Raw genomic sequence first — 24,983 nt, forward strand, 5'->3', positions numbered from 1 at the left:
ACATGACGAAAGAAAAAGAGAGAGTTTTATGGTGCACTTTGAGTTGTGTTAAAAGTGCTCTATGGAAGACCAGAAACATATTGTTGTTTAAAAGAGACTATATAGAAGTCAAGGATTGTATAAGACTGGCATTAAGTGAAATTTATATGTACTACCTAATGGATATGAAGAAGCTTGGAAAGAAAAGAGCCCTGAGTATATGGAACTATCACCTATGGAAGATGTTATTTTAAAGCTCTGAAGAAAAGATAAAGACTACGATATTTTAAATATAAACGCAAAATCTGTTCTTATCAGTTTAATATCTGATACGTCCCCTATCTGGGGACCATATATTAAATGGATTTTTAGAACAGGGAGATGGAAAAAGAGCTTGCTCTGTCCACTCCACGCATTGACCTGGTATTGCAGTATCTCCAGGACCGGTGCACCCCTTCTTTAATGCAGTTTCTAAAATCAGAAAGAATTGAATTCAATGTTTTTTGTTCATTTTGCTTGTTTGTCGGATTTTGGGATGGACTCTTTGGCTTTGCTTTTCTTCTCCTCATTGGATTTTTCATGTTCAAAGTTGCAGAAGCCAGATTACAAGCTCATTTTGGTTCAACTTCAGCAACTGTGCATTGCATTGCCATGTAATGTGATGCAATGCTATCTTTCTAGCTCTCCCTTTTTACTTCCTTTTGGATAAACAGACATATTAGGCAAGCATTTTGGAGCTTTCACCTAAATAACTACAGGTGGTGAGATAAGCTGCACAATATAATTGACCTTTCAGTATATTGTTGCACACACACCATCTATTTAGCAAATGCCCTTGTTATCAACAGCAGCCTTTTAAACTCACCTGAGCTAACAGGTATGTGCGCTGGTTACTCTGCTGCGCTTAAAATTTCTTTTTTGGTTTGCTACAATGCCTTTTCTGAAACGTTATCTCCTTCTGCTGGAACACTGACTTCTTTCATTTAATGCCTGCAGACTATAAAAGAGAACCCAACCCAAAAAGTTTGGTTGATTAGTCTGTGGCATTCTGTTAAACTGTTGCTTATGGCGGTCTCTGTGAGCTTCTCAGCGACATTCAGCCAGCCAGGTATCCTGCCTGCAGTAGATGGAATGTGGCAATGGAACGCTGGCTGCGCGTGTCATAATAGGCTCTGAGCCTTTATATACCTGTGCACAGCAGCAGCCACCTTCAGTCTGCTGCTGGACAGCCAGCAGCAGCAGCAGCAGGAGAGGTATGTAATCAGGAGCCCTCCTGCTAAGGGTAGACAGCTGCTCGTTCCACCCCACCCCCCGCCTTAATTGGTTCTCCTCCCTTCCAACGGTGTTGAGGCGGGTGGGAACAGCAGGGGGTGAAGGTGCTGTGTTTAAAGAGGTGGAGTTATGCAGATCTAAAACGCGTGGATTGCAGCAGCAGCAAGCCGAAAAGTGCAGGCATGTAAGGGATCTAGAGGTTGACAACATGTCTTCTTAACGGGAGTCCAGGAGCTCATCTCCACAAATGGACTTTTCAGGATCCTTGGGTGGCTCCGTAGTTTGAAACCAATTCTGGTTATCGCTTCTCGGCCTTTTGGCTAAGATCAAGTGTAGTATCTGTTCTTATCAGTTTAATATCTGATACGTCCCCTATCTGGGGACCATATATTAAATGGATTTTTAGAACAGGGAGATGGAAAAAGAGCTTGCTCTGTCCACTCCACGCATTGACCTGGTATTGCAGTATCTCCAGGACCGGTGCACCCCTTCTTTAATGCAGTTTCTAAAATCAGAAAGAATTGAATTCAATGTTTTTTGTTCATTTTGCTTGTTTGTCGGATTTTGGGATGGACTCTTTGGCTTTGCTTTTCTTCTCCTCATTGGATTTTTCATGTTCAAAGTTGCAGAAGCCAGATTACAAGCTCATTTTGGTTCAACTTCAGCAACTGTGCATTGCATTGCCATGTAATGTGATGCAATGCTATCTTTCTAGCTCTCCCTTTTTACTTCCTTTTGGATAAACAGACATATTAGGCAAGCATTTTGGAGCTTTCACCTAAATAACTACAGGTGGTGAGATAAGCTGCACAATATAATTGACCTTTCAGTATATTGTTGCACACACACCATCTATTTAGCAAATGCCCTTGTTATCAACAGCAGCCTTTTAAACTCACCTGAGCTAACAGGTATGTGCGCTGGTTACTCTGCTGCGCTTAAAATTTCTTTTTTGGTTTGCTACAATGCCTTTTCTGAAACGTTGTCTCCTTCTGCTGGAACACTGACTTCTTTCATTTAATGCCTGCAGACTATAAAAGAGAACCCAACCCAAAAAGTTTGGTTGATTAGTCTGTGGCATTCTGTTAAACTGTTGCTTATGGCGGTCTCTGTGAGCTTCTCAGCGACATTCAGCCAGCCAGGTATCCTGCCTGCAGTAGATGGAATGTGGCAATGGAACGCTGGCTGCGCGTGTCATAATAGGCTCTGAGCCTTTATATACCTGTGCACAGCAGCAGCCACCTTCAGTCTGCTGCTGGACAGCCAGCAGCAGCAGCAGCAGGAGAGGTATGTAATCAGGAGCCCTCCTGCTAAGGGTAGACAGCTGCTCGTTCCACCCCACCCCCCGCCTTAATTGGTTCTCCTCCCTTCCAACGGTGTTGAGGCGGGTGGGAACAGCAGGGGGTGAAGGTGCTGTGTTTAAAGAGGTGGAGTTATGCAGATCTAAAACGCGTGGATTGCAGCAGCAGCAAGCCGAAAAGTGCAGGCATGTAAGGGATCTAGAGGTTGACAACATGTCTTCTTAACGGGAGTCCAGGAGCTCATCTCCACAAATGGACTTTTCAGGATCCTTGGGTGGCTCCGTAGTTTGAAACCAATTCTGGTTATCGCTTCTCGGCCTTTTGGCTAAGATCAAGTGTAGTATCTGTTCTTATCAGTTTAATATCTGATACGTCCCCTATCTGGGGACCATATATTAAATGGATTTTTAGAACAGGGAGATGGAAAAAGAGCTTGCTCTGTCCACTCCACGCATTGACCTGGTATTGCAGTATCTCCAGGACCGGTGCACCCCTTCTTTAATGCAGTTTCTAAAATCAGAAAGAATTGAATTCAATGTTTTTTGTTCATTTTGCTTGTTTGTCGGATTTTGGGATGGACTCTTTGGCTTTGCTTTTCTTCTCCTCATTGGATTTTTCATGTTCAAAGTTGCAGAAGCCAGATTACAAGCTCATTTTGGTTCAACTTCAGCAACTGTGCATTGCATTGCCATGTAATGTGATGCAATGCTATCTTTCTAGCTCTCCCTTTTTACTTCCTTTTGGATAAACAGACATATTAGGCAAGCATTTTGGAGCTTTCACCTAAATAACTACAGGTGGTGAGATAAGCTGCACAATATAATTGACCTTTCAGTATATTGTTGCACACACACCATCTATTTAGCAAATGCCCTTGTTATCAACAGCAGCCTTTTAAACTCACCTGAGCTAACAGGTATGTGCGCTGGTTACTCTGCTGCGCTTAAAATTTCTTTTTTGGTTTGCTACAATGCCTTTTCTGAAACGTTGTCTCCTTCTGCTGGAACACTGACTTCTTTCATTTAATGCCTGCAGACTATAAAAGAGAACCCAACCCAAAAAGTTTGGTTGATTAGTCTGTGGCATTCTGTTAAACTGTTGCTTATGGCGGTCTCTGTGAGCTTCTCAGCGACATTCAGCCAGCCAGGTATCCTGCCTGCAGTAGATGGAATGTGGCAATGGAACGCTGGCTGCGCGTGTCATAATAGGCTCTGAGCCTTTATATACCTGTGCACAGCAGCAGCCACCTTCAGTCTGCTGCTGGACAGCCAGCAGCAGCAGCAGCAGGAGAGGTATGTAATCAGGAGCCCTCCTGCTAAGGGTAGACAGCTGCTCGTTCCACCCCACCCCCCGCCTTAATTGGTTCTCCTCCCTTCCAACGGTGTTGAGGCGGGTGGGAACAGCAGGGGGTGAAGGTGCTGTGTTTAAAGAGGTGGAGTTATGCAGATCTAAAACGCGTGGATTGCAGCAGCAGCAGCAAGCCGAAAAGTGCAGGCATGTAAGGGATCTAGAGGTTGACAACATGTCTTCTTAACGGGAGTCCAGGAGCTCATCTCCACAAATGGACTTTTCAGGATCCTTGGGTGGCTCCGTAGTTTGAAACCAATTCTGGTTATCGCTTCTCGGCCTTTTGGCTAAGATCAAGTGTAGTATCTGTTCTTATCAGTTTAATATCTGATACGTCCCCTATCTGGGGACCATATAGTAAATGGATTTTTAGAACAGGGAGATGGAAAAAGAGCTTGCTCTGTCCACTCCACGCATTGACCTGGTAATGCAGTATCTCCAGGACCGGTGCACCCCTTCTTTAATGCAGTTTCTAAAATCAGAAAGAATTGAATTCAATGTTTTTTGTTCATTTTGCTTGTTTGTCGGATTTTGGGATGGACTCTTTGGCTTTGCTTTTCTTCTCCTCATTGGATTTTTCATGTTCAAAGTTGCAGAAGCCAGATTACAAGCTCATTTTGGTTCAACTTCAGCAACTGTGCATTGCATTGCCATGTAATGTGATGCAATGCTATCTTTCTAGCTCTCCCTTTTTACTTCCTTTTGGATAAACAGACATATTAGGCAAGCATTTTGGAGCTTTCACCTAAATAACTACAGGTGGTGAGATAAGCTGCACAATATAATTGACCTTTCAGTATATTGTTGCACACACACCATCTATTTAGCAAATGCCCTTGTTATCAACAGCAGCCTTTTAAACTCACCTGAACTAACAGGTATGTGCGCTGGTTACTCTGCTGCGCTTAAAATTTCTTTTTTGGTTTGCTACAATGCCTTTTCTGAAACGTTGTCTCCTTCTGCTGGAACACTGACTTCTTTCATTTAATGCCTGCAGACTATAAAAGAGAACCCAACCCAAAAAGTTTGGTTGATTAGTCTGTGGCATTCTGTTAAACTGTTGCTTATGGCGGTCTCTGTGAGCTTCTCAGCGACATTCAGCCAGCCAGGTATCCTGCCTGCAGTAGATGGAATGTGGCAATGGAACGCTGGCTGCGCGTGTCATAATAGGCTCTGAGCCTTTATATACCTGTGCACAGCAGCAGCCACCTTCAGTCTGCTGCTGGACAGCCAGTAGCAGCAGCAGCAGGAGAGGTATGTAATCAGGAGCCCTCCTGCTAAGGGTAGACAGCTGCTCGTTCCACCCCACCCCCCGCCTTAATTGGTTCTCCTCCCTTCCAACGGTGTTGAGGCGGGTGGGAACAGCAGGGGGTGAAGGTGCTGTGTTTAAAGAGGTGGAGTTATGCAGATCTAAAACGCGTGGATTGCAGCAGCAGCAAGCCGAAAAGTGCAGGCATGTAAGGGATCTAGAGGTTGACAACATGTCTTCTTAACGGGAGTCCAGGAGCTCATCTCCACAAATGGACTTTTCAGGATCCTTGGGTGGCTCCGTAGTTTGAAACCAATTCTGGTTATCGCTTCTCGGCCTTTTGGCTAAGATCAAGTGTAGTATCTATTCTTATCAGTTTAATATATGATACGTCCCCTATCTGGGGACCATATAGTAAATGGATTTTTAGAACAGGGAGATGGAAAAAGAGCTTGCTCTGTCCACTCCACGCATTGACCTGGTATTGCAGTATCTCCAGGACCGGTGCACCCCTTCTTTAATGCAGTTTCTAAAATCAGAAAGAATTGAATTCAATGTTTTTTGTTCATTTTGCTTGTTTGTCGGATTTTGGGATGGACTCTTTGGCTTTGCTTTTCTTCTCCTCATTGGATTTTTCATGTTCAAAGTTGCAGAAGCCAGATTACAAGCTCATTTTGGTTCAACTTCAGCAACTGTGCATTGCATTGCCATGTAATGTGATGCAATGCTATCTTTCTAGCTCTCCCTTTTTACTTCCTTTTGGATAAACAGACATATTAGGCAAGCATTTTGGAGCTTTCACCTAAATAACTACAGTTGGTGAGATAAGCTGCACAATATAATTGACCTTTCAGTATATTGTTGCACACATACCATCTATTTAGCAAATGCCCTTGTTATCAACAGCAGCCTTTTAAACTCACCTGAGCTAACAGGTATGTGCGCTGGTTACTCTGCTGCGCTTAAAATTTCTTTTTTGGTTTGCTACAATGCCTTTTCTGAAACGTTGTCTCCTTCTGCTGGAACACTGACTTCTTTCATTTAATGCCTGCAGACTATAAAAGAGAACCCAACCCAAAAAGTTTGGTTGATTAGTCTGTGGCATTCTGTTAAACTGTTGCTTATGGCGGTCTCTGTGATCTTCTCAGCGACATTCAGCCAGCCAGGTATCCTGCCTGCAGTAGATGGAATGTGGCAATGGAACGCTGGCTGCGCGTGTCATAATAGGCTCTGAGCCTTTATATACCTGTGCACAGCAGCAGCCACCTTCAGTCTGCTGCTGGACAGCCAGCAGCAGCAGCAGCAGGAGAGGTATGTAATCAGGAGCCCTCCTGCTAAGGGTAGACAGCTGCTCGTTCCACCCCACCCCCCGCCTTAATTGGTTCTCCTCCCTTCCAACGGTGTTGAGGCGGGTGGGAACAGCAGGGGGTGAAGGTGCTGTGTTTAAAGAGGTGGAGTTATGCAGATCTAAAACGCGTGCATTGCAGCAGCAGCAAGCCGAAAAGTGCAGACATGTAAGGGATCTAGAGGTTGACAACATGTCTTCTTAACGGGAGTCCAGGAGCTCATCTCCACAAATGGACTTTTCAGGATCCTTGGGTGGCTCCGTAGTTTGAAACCAATTCTGGTTATCGCTTCTCGGCCTTTTGGCTAAGATCAAGTGTAGTATCTGTTCTTATCAGTTTAATATCTGATACGTCCCCTATCTGGGGACCATATAGTAAATGGATTTTTAGAACAGGGAGATGGAAAAAGAGCTTGCTCTGTCCACTCCACGCATTGACCTGGTATTGCAGTATCTCCAGGACCGGTGCACCCCTTCTTTAATGCAGTTTCTAAAATCAGAAAGAATTGAATTCAATGTTTTTTGTTCATTTTGCTTGTTTGTCGGATTTTGGGATGGACTCTTTGGCTTTGCTTTTCTTCTCCTCATTGGATTTTTCATGTTCAAAGTTGCAGAAGCCAGATTACAAGCTCATTTTGGTTCAACTTCAGCAACTGTGCATTGCATTGCCATGTAATGTGATGCAATGCTATCTTTCTAGCTCTCCCTTTTTACTTCCTTTTGGATAAACAGACATATTAGGCAAGCATTTTGGAGCTTTCACCTAAATAACTACAGGTGGTGAGATAAGCTGCACAATATAATTGACCTTTCAGTATATTGTTGCACACACACCATCTATTTAGCAAATGCCCTTGTTATCAACAGCAGCCTTTTAAACTCACCTGAGCTAACAGGTATGTGCGCTGGTTACTCTGCTGCGCTTAAAATTTCTTTTTTGGTTTGCTACAATGCCTTTTCTGAAACGTTGTCTCCTTCTGCTGGAACACTGACTTCTTTCATTTAATGCCTGCAGACTATAAGAGAGAACCCAACCCAAAAAGTTTGGTTGATTAGTCTGTGGCATTCTGTTAAACTGTTGCTTATGGCGGTCTCTGTGAGCTTCTCAGCGACATTCAGCCAGCCAGGTATCCTGCCTGCAGTAGATGGAATGTGGCAATGGAACGCTGGCTGCGCGTGTCATAATAGGCTCTGAGCCTTTATATACCTGTGCACAGCAGCAGCCACCTTCAGTCTGCTGCTGGACAGCCAGCAGCAGCAGCAGCAGGAGAGGTATGTAATCAGGAGCCCTCCTGCTAAGGGTAGACAGCTGCTCGTTCCACCCCACCCCCCGCCTTAATTGGTTCTCCTCCCTTCCAACGGTGTTGAGGCGGGTGGGAACAGCAGGGGGTGAAGGTGCTGTGTTTAAAGAGGTGGAGTTATGCAGATCTAAAACGCGTGGATTGCAGCAGCAGCAAGCCGAAAAGTGCAGGCATGTAAGGGATCTAGAGGTTGACAACATGTCTTCTTAACGGGAGTCCAGGAGCTCATCTCCACAAATGGACTTTTCAGGATCCTTGGGTGGCTCCGTAGTTTGAAACCAATTCTGGTTATCGCTTCTCGGCCTTTTGGCTAAGATCAAGTGTAGTATCTGTTCTTATCAGTTTAATATCTGATACGTCCCCTATCTGGGGACCATATATTAAATGGATTTTTAGAACAGGGAGATGGAAAAAGAGCTTGCTCTGTCCACTCCACGCATTGACCTGGTATTGCAGTATCTCCAGGACCGGTGCACCCCTTCTTTAATGCAGTTTCTAAAATCAGAAAGAATTGAATTCAATGTTTTTTGTTCATTTTGCTTGTTTGTCGGATTTTGGGATGGACTCTTTGGCTTTGCTTTTCTTCTCCTCATTGGATTTTTCATGTTCAAAGTTGCAGAAGCCAGATTACAAGCTCATTTTGGTTCAACTTCAGCAACTGTGCATTGCATTGCCATGTAATGTGATGCAATGCTATCTTTCTAGCTCTCCCTTTTTACTTCCTTTTGGATAAACAGACATATTAGGCAAGCATTTTGGAGCTTTCACCTAAATAACTACAGGTGGTGAGATAAGCTGCACAATATAATTGACCTTTCAGTATATTGTTGCACACACACCATCTATTTAGCAAATGCCCTTGTTATCAACAGCAGCCTTTTAAACTCACCTGAGCTAACAGGTATGTGCGCTGGTTACTCTGCTGCGCTTAAAATTTCTTTTTTGGTTTGCTACAATGCCTTTTCTGAAACGTTGTCTCCTTCTGCTGGAACACTGACTTCTTTCATTTAATGCCTGCAGACTATAAAAGAGAACCCAACCCAAAAAGTTTGGTTGATTAGTCTGTGGCATTCTGTTAAACTGTTGCTTATGGCGGTCTCTGTGAGCTTCTCAGCGACATTCAGCCAGCCAGGTATCCTGCCTGCAGTAGATGGAATGTGGCAATGGAACGCTGGCTGCGCGTGTCATAATAGGCTCTGAGCCTTTATATACCTGTGCACAGCAGCAGCCACCTTCAGTCTGCTGCTGGACAGCCAGCAGCAGCAGCAGCAGGAGAGGTATGTAATCAGGAGCCCTCCTGCTAAGGGTAGACAGCTGCTCGTTCCACCCCACCCCCCGCCTTAATTGGTTCTCCTCCCTTCCAACGGTGTTGAGGCGGGTGGGAACAGCAGGGGGTGAAGGTGCTGTGTTTAAAGAGGTGGAGTTATGCAGATCTAAAACGCGTGGATTGCAGCAGCAGCAAGCCGAAAAGTGCAGACATGTAAGGGATCTAGAGGTTGACAACATGTCTTCTTAACGGGAGTCCAGGAGCTCATCTCCACAAATGGACTTTTCAGGATCCTTGGGTGGCTCCGTAGTTTGAAACCAATTCTGGTTATCGCTTCTCGGCCTTTTGGCTAAGATCAAGTGTAGTATCTGTTCTTATCAGTTTAATATCTGATACGTCCCCTATCTGGGGACCATATAGTAAATGGATTTTTAGAACAGGGAGATGGAAAAAGAGCTTGCTCTGTCCACTCCACGCATTGACCTGGTATTGCAGTATCTCCAGGACCGGTGCACCCCTTCTTTAATGCAGTTTCTAAAATCAGAAAGAATTGAATTCAATGTTTTTTGTTCATTTTGCTTGTTTGTCGGATTTTGGGATGGACTCTTTGGCTTTGCTTTTCTTCTCCTCATTGGATTTTTCATGTTCAAAGTTGCAGAAGCCAGATTACAAGCTCATTTTGGTTCAACTTCAGCAACTGTGCATTGCATTGCCATGTAATGTGATGCAATGCTATCTTTCTAGCTCTCCCTTTTTACTTCCTTTTGGATAAACAGACATATTAGGCAAGCATTTTGGAGCTTTCACCTAAATAACTACAGGTGGTGAGATAAGCTGCACAATATAATTGACCTTTCAGTATATTGTTGCACACACACCATCTATTTAGCAAATGCCCTTGTTATCAACAGCAGCCTTTTAAACTCACCTGAGCTAACAGGTATGTGCGCTGGTTACTCTGCTGCGCTTAAAATTTCTTTTTTGGTTTGCTACAATGCCTTTTCTGAAACGTTGTCTCCTTCTGCTGGAACACTGACTTCTTTCATTTAATGCCTGCAGACTATAAAAGAGAACCCAACCCAAAAAGTTTGGTTGATTAGTCTGTGGCATTCTGTTAAACTGTTGCTTATGGCGGTCTCTGTGAGCTTCTCAGCGACATTCAGCCAGCCAGGTATCCTGCCTGCAGTAGATGGAATGTGGCAATGGAACGCTGGCTGCGCGTGTCATAATAGGCTCTGAGCCTTTATATACCTGTGCACAGCAGCAGCCACCTTCAGTCTGCTGCTGGACAGCCAGCAGCAGCAGCAGCAGGAGAGGTATGTAATCAGGAGCCCTCCTGCTAAGGGTAGACAGCTGCTCGTTCCACCCCACCCCCCGCCTTAATTGGTTCTCCTCCCTTCCAACGGTGTTGAGGCGGGTGGGAACAGCAGGGGGTGAAGGTGCTGTGTTTAAAGAGGTGGAGTTATGCAGATCTAAAACGCGTGGATTGCAGCAGCAGCAAGCCGAAAAGTGCAGGCATGTAAGGGATCTAGAGGTTGACAACATGTCTTCTTAACGGGAGTCCAGGAGCTCATCTCCACAAATGGACTTTTCAGGATCCTTGGGTGGCTCCGTAGTTTGAAACCAATTCTGGTTATCGCTTCTCGGCCTTTTGGCTAAGATCAAGTGTAGTATCTGTTCTTATCAGTTTAATATCTGATACGTCCCCTATCTGGGGACCATATATTAAATGGATTTTTAGAACAGGGAGATGGAAAAAGAGCTTGCTCTGTCCACTCCACGCATTGACCTGGTATTGCAGTATCTCCAGGACCGGTGCACCCCTTCTTTAATTCAGTTTCTAAAATCAGAAAGAATTGAATTCAATGTTTTTTGTTCATTTTGCTTGTTTGTCGGATTTTGGGATGGACTCTTTGGCTTTGCTTTTCTTCTCCTCATTGGATTTTTCATGTTCAAAGTTGCAGAAGCCAGATTACAAGCTCATTTTGGTTCAACTTCAGCAACTGTGCATTGCATTGCCATGTAATGTGATGCAATGCTATCTTTCTAGCTCTCCCTTTTTACTTCCTTTTGGATAAACAGACATATTAGGCAAGCATTTTGGAGCTTTCACCTAAATAACTACAGGTGGTGAGATAAGCTGCACAATATAATTGACCTTTCAGTATATTGTTGCACACACACCATCTATTTAGCAAATGCCCTTGTTATCAACAGCAGCCTTTTAAACTCACCTGAGCTAACAGGTATGTGCGCTGGTTACTCTGCTGCGCTTAAAATTTCTTTTTTGGTTTGCTACAATGCCTTTTCTGAAACGTTGTCTCCTTCTGCTGGAACACTGACTTCTTTCATTTAATGCCTGCAGACTATAAAAGAGAACCCAACCCAAAAAGTTTGGTTGATTAGTCTGTGGCATTCTGTTAAACTGTTGCTTATGGCGGTCTCTGTGAGCTTCTCAGCGACATTCAGCCAGCCAGGTATCCTGCCTGCAGTAGATGGAATGTGGCAATGGAACGCTGGCTGCGCGTGTCATAATAGGCTCTGAGCCTTTATATACCTGTGCACAGCAGCAGCCACCTTCAGTCTGCTGCTGGACAGCCAGCAGCAGCAGCAGCAGGAGAGGTATGTAATCAGGAGCCCTCCTGCTAAGGGTAGACAGCTGCTCGTTCCACCCCACCCCCCGCCTTAATTGGTTCTCCTCCCTTCCAACGGTGTTGAGGCGGGTGGGAACAGCAGGGGGTGAAGGTGCTGTGTTTAAAGAGGTGGAGTTATGCAGATCTAAAACGCGTGGATTGCAGCAGCAGCAAGCCGAAAAGTGCAGGCATGTAAGGGATCTAGAGGTTGACAACATGTCTTCTTAACGGGAGTCCAGGAGCTCATCTCCACAAATGGACTTTTCAGGATCCTTGGGTGGCTCCGTAGTTTGAAACCAATTCTGGTTATCGCTTCTCGGCCTTTTGGCTAAGATCAAGTGTAGTATCTTTCGAAAAGGCGGTTTTGGATGTTGGCCGCCCTAGTAGATTGATACATTATGCACACTGGGGTTTAGGCGCTTGTTAGTACGCCAGGTCGCTAATATAGTCATCTGGTGGAAAGCATGGCCCCCCAGGATCGACGCCATTGGGCCGGGGAAGATCGAAAGCCCGAAGTGTGAAGTGCCCCAGGAGTGGTGACCCTGGGGTGCCTTAACTCACTGGGATTGGGAACCCCACTTGAGTTTATGGCACATTTGCACAAGCACTTCAAATTTTCTTTCTTCGCACACACCCTTATTACGGGCCTTCTGGCCTTAGGATGGGGAATTTTTCAATTCCCGGTCGAAGGTCCGGGCAGTATTATACTGTGAAACCTTCACTATTTATTTAATTTCTTTGTCACTGTGTGTCCACTTATTCACGTGTGTCACGTCCTACTAGGATTTTGTCGGGATGCGGTTCCCTTACGGGTTCCTCTCTTGGCAGGTCTAGGGGGGGAGTGTGTGGCCATCAGGTTCCGCTCCCCCCTGAACCCCCCTGGCTCTCCTCTTTTGGGAGGAGAGCGTTGTTGGCTCCCCTCTTCCGGGAGGGGAGCACAGTCTTTGGCTCCCAGTGCCTTGCTCGGGTGAGAACTCGGGCAGGTGCTGGGGGTAAGATTGGGTCGCCTCTGGCTTCGGCTGGAGGTGGCTTTTTGTCCCTGTTCCTCGCTGTGGCCTTTTGGCTCGGAGGGACGGGGAATGGTTTGGGGGACCCTTCTCCTTTTGGAGAGGGTTTCAAGAAGACCAGCATCCTAGTGCACTTTTTTTGTGGCACTTGTCACATTTTTAAGCGCACTCGGGTTTTGTACACGAATTCGGGCTTTCGAGAAAAAAAAAAAAATCTGTTCTTATCAGTTTAATATCTGATACGTCCCCTATCTGGGGACCATATATTAAATGGATTTTTAGAACAGGGAGATGGAAAAAGAGCTTGCTCTGTCCACTCCACGCATTGACCTGGTATTGCAGTATCTCCAGGACCGGTGCACCCCTTCTTTAATGCAGTTTCTAAAATCAGAAAGAATTGAATTCAATGTTTTTTGTTCATTTTGCTTGTTTGTCGGATTTTGGGATGGACTCTTTGGCTTTGCTTTTCTTCTCCTCATTGGATTTTTCATGTTCAAAGTTGCAGAAGCCAGATTACAAGCTCATTTTGGTTCAACTTCAGCAACTGTGCATTGCATTGCCATGTAATGTGATGCAATGCTATCTTTTTAGCTCTCCCTTTTTACTTCCTTTTGGATAAACAGACATATTAGGCAAGCATTTTGGAGCTTTCACCTAAATAACTACAGGTGGTGAGATAAGCTGCACAATATAATTGACCTTTCAGTATATTGTTGCACACACACCATCTATTTAGCAAATGCCCTTGTTATCAACAGCAGCCTTTTAAACTCACCTGAGCTAACAGGTATGTGCGCTGGTTACTCTGCTGCGCTTAACATTTCTTTTTTGGTTTGCTACAATGCCTTTTCTGAAACGTTGTCTCCTTCTGCTGGAACACTGACTTCTTTCATTTAATGCCTGCAGACTATAAAAGAGAACCCAACCCAAAAAGTTTGGTTGATTAGTCTGTGGCATTCTGTTAAACTGTTGCTTATGGCGGTCTCTGTGAGCTTCTCAGCGACATTCAGCCAGCCAGGTATCCTGCCTGCAGTAGATGGAATGTGGCAATGGAACGCTGGCTGCGCGTGTCATAATAGGCTCTGAGCCTTTATATACCTGTGCACAGCAGCAGCCACCTTCAGTCTGCTGCTGGACAGCCAGCAGCAGCAGCAGCAGGAGAGGTATGTAATCAGGAGCCCTCCTGCTAAGGGTAGACAGCTGCTCGTTCCACCCCACCCCCCGCCTTAATTGGTTCTCCTCCCTTCCAACGGTGTTGAGGCGGGTGGGAACAGCAGGGGGTGAAGGTGCTGTGTTTAAAGAGGTGGAGTTATGCAGATCTAAAACGCGTGGATTGCAGCAGCAGCAAGCCGAAAAGTGCAGGCATGTAAGGGATCTAGAGGTTGACAACATGTCTTCTTAACGGGAGTCCAGGAGCTCATCTCCACAAATGGACTTTTCAGGATCCTTGGGTGGCTCCGTAGTTTGAAACCAATTCTGGTTATCGCTTCTCGGCCTTTTGGCTAAGATCAAGTGTAGTATCTGTTCTTATCAGTTTAATATCTGATACGTCCCCTATCTGGGGACCATATATTAAATGGATTTTTAGAACAGGGAGATGGAAAAAGAGCTTGCTCTGTCCACTCCACGCATTGACCTGGTATTGCAGTATCTACAGGACCGGTGCACCCCTTCTTTAATGCAGTTTCTAAAATCAGAAAGAATTGAATTCAATGTTTTTTGTTCATTTTGCTTGTTTGTCGGATTTTGGGATGGACTCTTTGGCTTTGCTTTTCTTCTCCTCATTGGATTTTTCATGTTCAAAGTTGCAGAAGCCAGATTACAAGCTCATTTTGGTTCAACTTCAGCAACTGTGCATTGCATTGCCATGTAATGTGATGCAATGCTATCTTTCTAGCTCTCCCTTTTTACTTCCTTTTGGATAAACAGACATATTAGGCAAGCATTTTGGAGCTTTCACCTAAATAACTACAGGTGGTGAGATAAGCTGCACAATATAATTGACCTTTCAGTATATTGTTGCACACACACCATCTATTTAGCAAATGCCCTTGTTATCAACAGCAGCCTTTTAAACTCACCTGAGCTAACAGGTATGTGCGCTGGTTACTCTGCTGCGCTTAAAATTTCTTTTTTGGTTTGCTACAATGCCTTTTCTGAAACGTTGTCTCCTTCTGCTGGAACACTGACTTCTTTCATTTAATGCCTGCAGACTATAAAAGAGAACCCAACCCAAAAAGTTTGGTTGATTAGTCTGTGGCATTCTGTTAAACTGTTGCTTATGGCGGTCTCTGTGAGCTTCTCAGCGACATTCAGCCAGCCAGGTATCCTGCCTGCAGTAGATGGAATGTGGCAATGGAACGCTGGCTGCGCGTGTCATAATAGGCTCTGAGCCTTTATATACCTGTGCACAGCAGCAGCCACCTTCAGTCTGCTGCTGGACAGCCAGCAGCAGCAGCAGCAGGAGAGGTATGTAATCAGGAGCCCTCCTGCTAAGGGTAGACAGCTGCTCGTTCCACCCCACCCCCCACCTTAATTGGTTCTCCTCCCTTCCAACGGTGTTGAGGCGGGTGGGAACAGCAGGGGGTGAAGGTGCTGTGTTTAAAGAGGTGGAGTTATGCAGATCTAAAACGCGTGGATTGCAGCAGCAGCAAGCCGAAAAGTGCAGGCATGTAAGGGATCTAGAGGTTGACAACATGTCTTCTTAACGGGAGTCCAGGAGCTCATCTCCACAAATGGACTTTTCAGGATCCTTGGGTGGCTCCGTAGTTTGAAACCAATTCTGGTTATCGCTTCTCGGCCTTTTGGCTAAGATCAAGTGTAGTATCTGTTCTTATCAGTTTAATATCTGATACGTCCCCTATCTGGGGACCATATATTAAATGGATTTTTAGAACAGGGAGATGGAAAAAGAGCTTGCTCTGTCCACTCCACGCATTGACCTGGTATTGCAGTATCTCCAGGACCGGTGCACCCCTTCTTTAATGCAGTTTCTAAAATCAGAAAGAATTGAATTCAATGTTTTTTGTTCATTTTGCTTGTTTGTCGGATTTTGGGATGGACTCTTTGGCTTTGCTTTTCTTCTCCTCATTGGATTTTTCATGTTCAAAGTTGCAGAAGCCAGATTACAAGCTCATTTTGGTTCAACTTCAGCAACTGTGCATTGCATTGCCATGTAATGTGATGCAATGCTATCTTTCTAGCTCTCCCTTTTTACTTCCTTTTGGATAAACAGACATATTAGGCAAGCATTTTGGAGCTTTCACCTAAATAACTACAGGTGGTGAGATAAGCTGCACAATATAATTGACCTTTCAGTATATTGTTGCACACACACCATCTATTTAGCAAATGCCCTTGTTATCAACAGCAGCCTTTTAAACTCACCTGAGCTAACAGGTATGTGCGCTGGTTACTCTGCTGCGCTTAAAATTTCTTTTTTGGTTTGCTACAATGCCTTTTCTGAAACGTTGTCTCCTTCTGCTGGAACACTGACTTCTTTCATTTAATGCCTGCAGACTATAAAAGAGAACCCAACCCAAAAAGTTTGGTTGATTAGTCTGTGGCATTCTGTTAAACTGTTGCTTATGGCGGTCTCTGTGAGCTTCTCAGCGACATTCAGCCAGCCAGGTATCCTGCCTGCAGTAGATGGAATGTGGCAATGGAACGCTGGCTGCGCGTGTCATAATAGGCTCTGAGCCTTTATATACCTGTGCACAGCAGCAGCCACCTTCAGTCTGCTGCTGGACAGCCAGCAGCAGCAGCAGCAGGAGAGGTATGTAATCAGGAGCCCTCCTGCTAAGGGTAGACAGCTGCTCGTTCCACCCCACCCCCCGCCTTAATTGGTTCTCCTCCCTTCCAACGGTGTTGAGGCGGGTGGGAACAGCAGGGGGTGAAGGTGCTGTGTTTAAAGAGGTGGAGTTATGCAGATCTAAAACGCGTGGATTGCAGCAGCAGCAAGCCGAAAAGTGCAGGCATGTAAGGGATCTAGAGGTTGACAACATGTCTTCTTAACGGGAGTCCAGGAGCTCATCTCCACAAATGGACTTTTCAGGATCCTTGGGTGGCTCCGTAGTTTGAAACCAATTCTGGTTATCGCTTCTCGGCCTTTTGGCTAAGATCAAGTGTAGTATCTGTTCTTATCAGTTTAATATCTGATACGTCCCCTATCTGGGGACCATATATTAAATGGATTTTTAGAACAGGGAGATGGAAAAAGAGCTTGCTCTGTCCACTCCACGCATTGACCTGGTATTGCAGTATCTACAGGACCGGTGCACCCCTTCTTTAATGCAGTTTCTAAAATCAGAAAGAATTGAATTCAATGTTTTTTGTTCAGTTTGCTTGTTTGTCGGATTTTGGGATGGACTCTTTGGCTTTGCTTTTCTTCTCCTCATTGGATTTTTCATGTTCAAAGTTGCAGAAGCCAGATTACAAGCTCATTTTGGTTCAACTTCAGCAACTGTGCATTGCATTGCCATGTAATGTGATGCAATGCTATCTTTCTAGCTCTCCCTTTTTACTTCCTTTTGGATAAACAGACATATTAGGCAAGCATTTTGGAGCTTTCACCTAAATAACTACAGGTGGTGAGATAAGCTGCACAATATAATTGACCTTTCAGTATATTGTTGCACACACACCATCTATTTAGCAAATGCCCTTGTTATCAACAGCAGCCTTTTAAACTCACCTGAGCTAACAGGTATGTGCGCTGGTTACTCTGCTGCGCTTAAAATTTCTTTTTTGGTTTGCTACAATGCCTTTTCTGAAACGTTGTCTCCTTCTGCTGGAACACTGACTTCTTTCATTTAATGCCTGCAGACTATAAAAGAGAACCCAACCCAAAAAGTTTGGTTGATTAGTCTGTGGCATTCTGTTAAACTGTTGCTTATGGCGGTCTCTGTGAGCTTCTCAGCGACATTCAGCCAGCCAGGTATCCTGCCTGCAGTAGATGGAATGTGGCAATGGAACGCTGGCTGCGCGTGTCATAATAGGCTCTGAGCCTTTATATACCTGTGCACAGCAGCAGCCACCTTCAGTCTGCTGCTGGACAGCCAGCAGCAGCAGCAGCAGGAGAGGTATGTAATCAGGAGCCCTCCTGCTAAGGGTAGACAGCTGCTCGTTCCACCCCACCCCCCGCCTTAATTGGTTCTCCTCCCTTCCAACTGTGTTGAGGCGGGTGGGAACAGCAGGGGGTGAAGGTGCTGTGTTTAAAGAGGTGGAGTTATGCAGATCTAAAACGCGTGGATTGCAGCAGCAGCAAGCCGAAAAGTGCAGGCATGTAAGGGATCTAGAGGTTGACAACATGTCTTCTTAACGGGAGTCCAGGAGCTCATCTCCACAAATGGACTTTTCAGGATCCTTGGGTGGCTCCGTAGTTTGAAACCAATTCTGGTTATCGCTTCTCGGCCTTTTGGCTAAGATCAAGTGTAGTATCTGTTCTTATCAGTTTAATATCTGATACGTCCCCTATCTGGGGACCATATATTAAATGGATTTTTAGAACAGGGAGATGGAAAAAGAGCTTGCTCTGTCCACTCCACGCATTGACCTGGTATTGCAGTATCTCCAGGACCGGTGCACCCCTTCTTTAATGCAGTTTCTAAAATCAGAAAGAATTGAATTCAATGTTTTTTGTTCATTTTGCTTGTTTGTCGGATTTTGGGATGGACTCTTTGGCTTTGCTTTTCTTCTCCTCATTGGATTTTTCATGTTCAAAGTTGCAGAAGCCAGATTACAAGCTCATTTTGGTTCAACTTCAGCAACTGTGCATTGCATTGCCATGTAATGTGATGCAATGCTATCTTTCTAGCTCTCCCTTTTTACTTCCTTTTGGATAAACAGACATATTAGGCAAGCATTTTGGAGCTTTCACCTAAATAACTACAGGTGGTGAGATAAGCTGCACAATATAATTGACCTTTCAGTATATTGTTGCACACACACCATCTATTTAGCAAATGCCCTTGTTATCAACAGCAGCCTTTTAAACTCACCTGAGCTAACAGGTATGTGCGCTGGTTACTCTGCTGCGCTTAAAATTTCTTTTTTGGTTTGCTACAATGCCTTTTCTGAAACGTTGTCTCCTTCTGCTGGAACACTGACTTCTTTCATTTAATGCCTGCAGACTATAAAAGAGAACCCAACCCAAAAAGTTTGGTTGATTAGTCTGTGGCATTCTGTTAAACTGTTGCTTATGGCGGTCTCTGTGAGCTTCTCAGCGACATTCAGCCAGCCAGGTATCCTGCCTGCAGTAGATGGAATGTGGCAATGGAACGCTGGCTGCGCGTGTCATAATAGGCTCTGAGCCTTTATATACCTGTGCACAGCAGCAGCCACCTCCAGTCTGCTGCTGGACAGCCAGCAGCAGCAGCAGCAGAAGAGGTATGTAATCAGGAGCCCTCCTGCTAAGGGTAGACAGCTGCTCGTTCCACCCCACCCCCCGCCTTAATTGGTTCTCCTCCCTTCCAACGGTGTTGAGGCGGGTGGGAACAGCAGGGGGTGAAGGTGCTGTGTTTAAAGAGGTGGAGTTATGCAGATCTAAAACGCGTGGATTGCAGCAGCAGCAAGCCGAAAAGTGCAGGCATGTAAGGGATCTAGAGGTTGACAACATGTCTTCTTAACGGGAGTCCAGGAGCTCATCTCCACAAATGGACTTTTCAGGATCCTTGGGTGGCTCCGTAGTTTGAAACCAATTCTGGTTATCGCTTCTCGGCCTTTTGGCTGCGGTCAAGTGTCTTGTACAGGCGACTGTGGTTCAGAAGGTACTCGGGTACCCCTCTCCTCGGCCTTGCAGGGTGACCCACTTCGGTGGGCTCCCCTGCCTGCTGCTATTGGGAGAGGGCTTAGTCCCAGGGTAACGGGTTGCGATCCCCCCCAGCCTCTCAGGTGTTTCTGTTTACAGAACTCTGAAAGGCGCAGATTGCAAGCGGTTTGCGATTTGCTTTTTCTTGTTGCGTTACCATGGAGGTTGACCCCAACCTCGTGCCTCACTATGCGAGGCTTAAAAACACTATCCGTATTCATTTCACAGAGGGCGGAAGTGATGAAAGGAAATTGTGGTACGTAGTCCAGGACGTGCTTGAAGGGCTCTTTCATGTGCAGAAGAACGAGATTCTCTCTATCCAGGATTATCCGAGGCGTGGCGATTATGACATCACCTTCACCGGGGAAGGCATTTTTCAGGATGTCCTGGTAAGAGCCAGAAAGGCAAAAAACAATCCTATTCTAAAAGGAATACAAGTTATCGAGCACGTCCTGGATGAGGTAAAAATGGTAATCCTTAAAGTATTTTCTCCTTTCGTTACTTCAGTGGAACTAACATGTTTTCTTTCAATGTACTTTAAAAGTGTAAAATGTATAGGGAAAGTACTTAATGAGTTTCACATATGGACGTCCAAATGGAAATTTCTAGTAACATGTGAAAGAGACCCTAATTTCCCAGGCGGTGTGAAACTCCCTCCTGCACGTTTTAAAATAGGTTCCTCAAATGGAGACTTCTTTTTTTCTGGTATGCCACCCTTTTGTAGAAACTGTGGAAAATATGGCCATTTTAAGGATGACTGTGAGGCAACCTGTAGAAACTGTGCTAGTACAGAACATGACACCAAAGAATGTCCTCATGATAAAAAATGTAATTTCTGCCAAAAACCTGGTCATTTTTATTTTTCATGCCCACATAGGTTCTGGGAGGCCGAACAGAGACGGAAGGAAAAGGCCAGGACATCCGAAAATGAACCAACAGGTCAGACCACCCCTCAGGAGGAGGAACAACAACCTGGAGCCTCAGCGAGCAAAGAGGGCAATTCGAGTGATGAGGAAAGCTCAGAGGTAATGAAGGGTAACTCCCAAGCAGTGAGGAAAAGTTGGCACCAAGACAACAGGGAGGCTAAAAGAAAGGCAGAAAAGGAACAATAGGGCATGATCGGTAAAACCAAAAGAGACCGGCAGAAGGTTGACACCGAGCCCGAGGCAAAAACTGGGTTTCCTGGGCCTGAGTCTGAGGCTAACTGGACTACGGTGGGTCCCCATAAAAAGAAAAGAGGGAAGAAAGATGGTTCGAATGGAGCGGCTGATGGGGATCAGATGGACACATCTCCTGGTGGGGAGGTGGACGTTGGTCCCCCAAAAGTCCCGGACCCTGCTGACCCCGGTGGGGAGCCGGGCCTTGCCAGCTCCGTGAGCTCGGGTACATTGCCTTGTACCCAACCTTCCCCTGTGTGTCGGCCTCCCCTGGGTGCAGGGGAGCCACCTGGGGACCCACCTGATAAGGATCTGAATGGCCAGCCCATGGAGACCCAGGGTGCTGTTCCTCTTAGTTGTCTCCCAAGCTACTCACATGTAGCGTTGGGTCATTGTCTTGGTGAGTCAAGTTCCTCCTCCATGGAGTCCTTACTTACGATAAATTCGGACGAGGGAAGTAGCTCGAGCGTAAGTGGTCTGGCCGGTTCAGCGGATAGGAAGTAAGTTCCGTATTTCTGTTTTATATAATTTTTTTACTTTCCTCCAATGGCAGAACTTAAGGGCATTTCCCTCAATGTGAGGGGTCTAAAATCAAAAACCAGAAGAGTAACATTATTTAATTTTTTAACTTGTCTTACGGCTTCCGTCTTCTTTTTACAGGAATGCAATATCCCGCACACAGTATCCTACAAAAAATACAAAGAGGATTGGAAATGTGGCCCATCAGTGTGGTCCGGGTCAAATGTTACCGGATCAGCAGGGATAGCTATACTTTTTAAGGGAAACGTTCAAATTGATTTTATCCAAGAGATTTTACCAGGTCGTATGTTATTAGTTAAAGCTTTTATTAATGGTGTAAAATGGCAATTTTTAAATTTTTATGGGTCCCCAGATAAAAATGAAAGAGCTGACATGTTAGAGATTTTACCATTATTTATTAATACCTCTGAACCTTTTATCTTGGCAGGTGATTTTAATTGTATTTTAAAGGGTGAAAGTCGGCGCTCTACAGCCGTAAGTAGAAACTATGACAAAACTACCGGTATGTTAAGTAATATTTTAAGTGATTTTAGACTTGTTGATATTTATAAAGAATGCAACAAGACTAGTTCAGTAGAAGCCGGCTTTACCTGGAGCAATTTAAATTGCAGTTCAAGAATAGATTTTATATTCGGTTCAGAACAAATTTTACCTGATAAATGTGAAACCCACGATAATATCTTCTCAGATCATAAATTTTTATCTTTTAGTGTAAAAATTAATGCTAATAAAAAATGTGGGAAAAAAACTTGGAAAATGAATGTATCCCTTTTAAATGATTCTAAGATTTTATCGGATTTTATTGAATTTTATAAAAACTGCAGGAGGAAGAAAGATGTAAATGTCCCTATAAGTGCCTGGTGGGATAAAATGAAAAAAAAAATAAAAGATTTTTTTATTAAGAAAAGCATATATAAAGCAAAAGAAAAGCTAGAATTATATAATAATTTAAATACCCGGTTACAGACCTTATATAAACTTAGAGAAAATGGTCTAGAAGTAGAAAAAGATATTAAAATACTGAAAGAAGAAATAACAAAATCACTAGAACAAAAAGGGAAAGAGCTCATTTTCCGCTCCAGAATAAAACACGTGGAGGAAGACGAAAAATGTTCTAGATATTTTTTTAAAAAAATTAGAGAGAAAAAAACAGTAATTGAAGATATAGATGGAGAGAAAAATATGGGAAAAATTTTGGAAAAGGTACATGGTTACTATTTTAATCTTTTTAATGATAAAAGAATAGATGAAAATATAATGCAAAATTCTCTAGAAGAAATAACATCTGTTTTAGATACCGCCTCCCAAGAGTTTTTATCACAAAACATAACAGAAGAAGAAATTTTACAAACCATAAAAAGTTTTAAAATTGGAAAAGTCCCTGGATCAGACGGTATTCCTATAGAGTTTTATGTAAAATTTTATGATATTTTAAAAGAGGATCTGTTTTATGTTTTTATTGAAGTTTTTAATGATAAGGTTTTATTAAAATCCTGGAAAAAAGGGGAGGTCTCATTATTATATAAGAAAGGTGATAAGACAGACTTAAAAAACTGGAGACCTATAACCCTACTAAGCTGTGACTATAAAATAATGGCAAAAATTTGTGCAAACCGCCTTAAAAAAATTATAGGAAAAATAATCCACTCAAACCAAGTATGTGGTGTGCCTGAGCGCAGTATCTGGGACAATCTAAACCTTGTTAAAGACTGTATTGAAGACATTAAAAACAGAAAAGGGAAGATGGCAATTTTATCAATTGACTTCGAAAAAGCTTTTGATCAGATTTCTCATTTTTATCTTTTTAAGGTTTTAGAAAAAATGGGCATACCAGAAAGATTTTTATTATCTCTTAAAGCGTTTTATAAGGACTGCACAAGTAAGATTTTAGTAAATGGTTTTAAGACACAAGATGTTTTTTTAAAATCAGGGGTAAAACAGGGGTGCCCCCTGTCCCCACTACTTTTTATTTGTGCTCTTGAGCCACTTTTATGTGCAATCCGTAGAGATAGACAAATATGTGGTATCCCTCTACCTGGAAGCAAAGGAACAGAAGCAAAAGTGGTGGGTTACATGGACGATGTGGCGGTCCTTTGCCGAGATGCACCATCACTACAAAACTCACTCAAACAGATCCAATCCTTTTGTACAGCTTCTGGTTTTAAGGTTAATTTTAATAAGAGTAGTATTTTAAATATTGGGGAGATGATTTTACACGATGTTTTTATTCCAATAACTGAATCTATTAATATTTTAGGTATTTGTTTCTGTGAATCCAATAATGGTCTAAATAACTGGGAGGCGGTAGCTCAGAAAGTGAATACGAAAATATGTATGTGGAATATGAGAAAATTAACGATGGAGGGTAAAGTATTAATTATAAAAATGGTCATTTTGCCTCTTTCATTGTATTTGAGTTTGGTTTTCCCTCCCCCTGTAAATATTTTAAAAAAGATCACTAAAGCATGTTTTACTTTTTTCTGGAGTTCTAAGATGGAGAAATTAAAAAGAGAAATTGTAACAAAACCAAAGCTCAAAGGTGGGAAAGACTTTCCAGATTTTAGTAGATTCCTTTTAATTAAATTTTTTTGCTTCTGTTTTAATGCCCTTTTTAAAAATCACTATTGGTCCTTTTTTATGCGTTATAACACTGGTTTTTTTATGAGAAAGTTTGGGTGGTTTGAAACGGTTTTATCATCTCCATATGCTTTTAAACTGCCAACGCATTATTTAATTTTAGAAAAAATAGTGATTCATTTTAATTTAGGGGGTAAAGAAGCGGGAGATCTACAAAATAGTAAGAAATTAATTAAAAGTCTTTGTAAAAATGAAGAGTTATGTAACATTGAGCGCTATGATGATGAACAAATATTGAATATATGGAAAGTCATTAATGCAAAATATCTTTTTAATATACAGAAAGATTTGGCTTGGAGCTGCGCACACCAATGTCTTCCGTGCCGGGCATTCCAACATAGAAGAGGACTCGTGAGGTCTGCCATTTGCCCAAGAAGCGGATGTCAAGAGGAGGAATCAGTGAAACATCTACTATGGACTTGTCCTTTTGCAAAAGTGTTCTGGAGAAAATTGCTCCCTCTGATGGAAAAAGTGGCAGACCTCAAAGACTTTAACTACGCCACAATACTTTATGGACTTATGGAATGCCCAACAGAAGACCAAAAAATTATGGCATGGAAGACAATAAATTGCGCCAAAATAGCTCTCTGGAAAGCCCGAAATATTTTAATTTTTAATCATGATGAATTGTCTTTAAATGATGTTTTTAGTTTTTGTTTAAGTGAAATGTATGTATATTTTTTATTAGATAAAAAAAATAATCCAAATATCTCCCTAAAATGGGATGTCAATGTATGGAACACATTTTGAATTTTTGTAACATTTTATTAATTTGAATATATGCAAATTTCTATCCTATTTGAATAATTTATGTTTTTAAGTCTCGTATGTTTCGAGACAATGTATAAAAATTTGTAATGATGTAAAATGTTGCTTTTATTTCTGTACATCTGTGTAATTTTTAAATAAAACTGGTTTTATCCCTGTGAGGGGATAGCCAAATTAAAAAAATCTGTTCTTATCAGTTTAATATCTGATACGTCCCCTATCTGGGGACCATATATTAAATGGATTTTTAGAACAGGGAGATGGAAAAAGAGCTTGCTCTGTCCACTCCACGCATTGACCTGGTATTGCAGTATCTCCAGGACCGGTGCACCCCTTCTTTAATGCAGTTTCTAAAATCAGAAAGAATTGAAT

General features: G+C 43.3%; 14 non-coding genes and 2 pseudogenes across 14 annotated transcripts; all 16 read left to right on the forward strand.

The window, feature by feature from the left end:
• The first annotated feature begins 260 nt into the window (after positions 1–260).
• LOC141221570 (U2 spliceosomal RNA) lies at positions 261–436 on the forward strand (annotated as a pseudogene).
• A 1,115-nt stretch (positions 437–1,551) lies between these two features.
• LOC141221443 (U2 spliceosomal RNA) lies at positions 1,552–1,742 on the forward strand. Its single transcript, XR_012289475.1, has one exon. It is a non-coding gene; the product is annotated as a U2 spliceosomal RNA (small nuclear RNA).
• Positions 1,743–2,857: 1,115 nt separating this feature from the next.
• Positions 2,858–3,048, forward strand: LOC141221444 (U2 spliceosomal RNA). Its single transcript, XR_012289476.1, has one exon. It is a non-coding gene; the product is annotated as a U2 spliceosomal RNA (small nuclear RNA).
• A 1,118-nt stretch (positions 3,049–4,166) lies between these two features.
• On the forward strand, positions 4,167–4,357 carry LOC141221512 (U2 spliceosomal RNA). Its single transcript, XR_012289542.1, has one exon. It is a non-coding gene; the product is annotated as a U2 spliceosomal RNA (small nuclear RNA).
• Positions 4,358–5,472: 1,115 nt separating this feature from the next.
• LOC141221539 (U2 spliceosomal RNA) lies at positions 5,473–5,663 on the forward strand. Its single transcript, XR_012289568.1, has one exon. It is a non-coding gene; the product is annotated as a U2 spliceosomal RNA (small nuclear RNA).
• A 1,115-nt stretch (positions 5,664–6,778) lies between these two features.
• On the forward strand, positions 6,779–6,969 carry LOC141221483 (U2 spliceosomal RNA). Its single transcript, XR_012289514.1, has one exon. It is a non-coding gene; the product is annotated as a U2 spliceosomal RNA (small nuclear RNA).
• Positions 6,970–8,084: 1,115 nt separating this feature from the next.
• LOC141221445 (U2 spliceosomal RNA) lies at positions 8,085–8,275 on the forward strand. The gene has a single exon (XR_012289477.1). It is a non-coding gene; the product is annotated as a U2 spliceosomal RNA (small nuclear RNA).
• A 1,115-nt stretch (positions 8,276–9,390) lies between these two features.
• LOC141221485 (U2 spliceosomal RNA) lies at positions 9,391–9,581 on the forward strand. Its single transcript, XR_012289516.1, has one exon. It is a non-coding gene; the product is annotated as a U2 spliceosomal RNA (small nuclear RNA).
• Positions 9,582–10,696: 1,115 nt separating this feature from the next.
• LOC141221446 (U2 spliceosomal RNA) lies at positions 10,697–10,887 on the forward strand. The gene has a single exon (XR_012289478.1). It is a non-coding gene; the product is annotated as a U2 spliceosomal RNA (small nuclear RNA).
• Positions 10,888–12,002: 1,115 nt separating this feature from the next.
• On the forward strand, positions 12,003–12,094 carry LOC141221637 (U2 spliceosomal RNA; annotated as a pseudogene).
• A 789-nt stretch (positions 12,095–12,883) lies between these two features.
• On the forward strand, positions 12,884–13,068 carry LOC141221589 (U2 spliceosomal RNA). Its single transcript, XR_012289607.1, has one exon. It is a non-coding gene; the product is annotated as a U2 spliceosomal RNA (small nuclear RNA).
• Positions 13,069–14,183: 1,115 nt separating this feature from the next.
• On the forward strand, positions 14,184–14,374 carry LOC141221506 (U2 spliceosomal RNA). The gene has a single exon (XR_012289536.1). It is a non-coding gene; the product is annotated as a U2 spliceosomal RNA (small nuclear RNA).
• A 1,115-nt stretch (positions 14,375–15,489) lies between these two features.
• LOC141221447 (U2 spliceosomal RNA) lies at positions 15,490–15,680 on the forward strand. Its single transcript, XR_012289479.1, has one exon. It is a non-coding gene; the product is annotated as a U2 spliceosomal RNA (small nuclear RNA).
• Positions 15,681–16,795: 1,115 nt separating this feature from the next.
• LOC141221507 (U2 spliceosomal RNA) lies at positions 16,796–16,986 on the forward strand. Its single transcript, XR_012289537.1, has one exon. It is a non-coding gene; the product is annotated as a U2 spliceosomal RNA (small nuclear RNA).
• Positions 16,987–18,101: 1,115 nt separating this feature from the next.
• Positions 18,102–18,292, forward strand: LOC141221448 (U2 spliceosomal RNA). The gene has a single exon (XR_012289480.1). It is a non-coding gene; the product is annotated as a U2 spliceosomal RNA (small nuclear RNA).
• A 6,470-nt stretch (positions 18,293–24,762) lies between these two features.
• LOC141221572 (U2 spliceosomal RNA) lies at positions 24,763–24,947 on the forward strand. The gene has a single exon (XR_012289596.1). It is a non-coding gene; the product is annotated as a U2 spliceosomal RNA (small nuclear RNA).
• Positions 24,948–24,983: the final 36 nt, after the last annotated feature.

This window comes from Phyllobates terribilis, unplaced genomic scaffold (genome assembly GCF_046119375.1).
Source record: "Phyllobates terribilis strain yellow unplaced genomic scaffold, ASM4611937v1 Scaffold_325__1_contigs__length_2139453, whole genome shotgun sequence".
In the NCBI taxonomy this organism is placed as follows: domain Eukaryota; kingdom Metazoa; phylum Chordata; class Amphibia; order Anura; family Dendrobatidae; genus Phyllobates; species Phyllobates terribilis.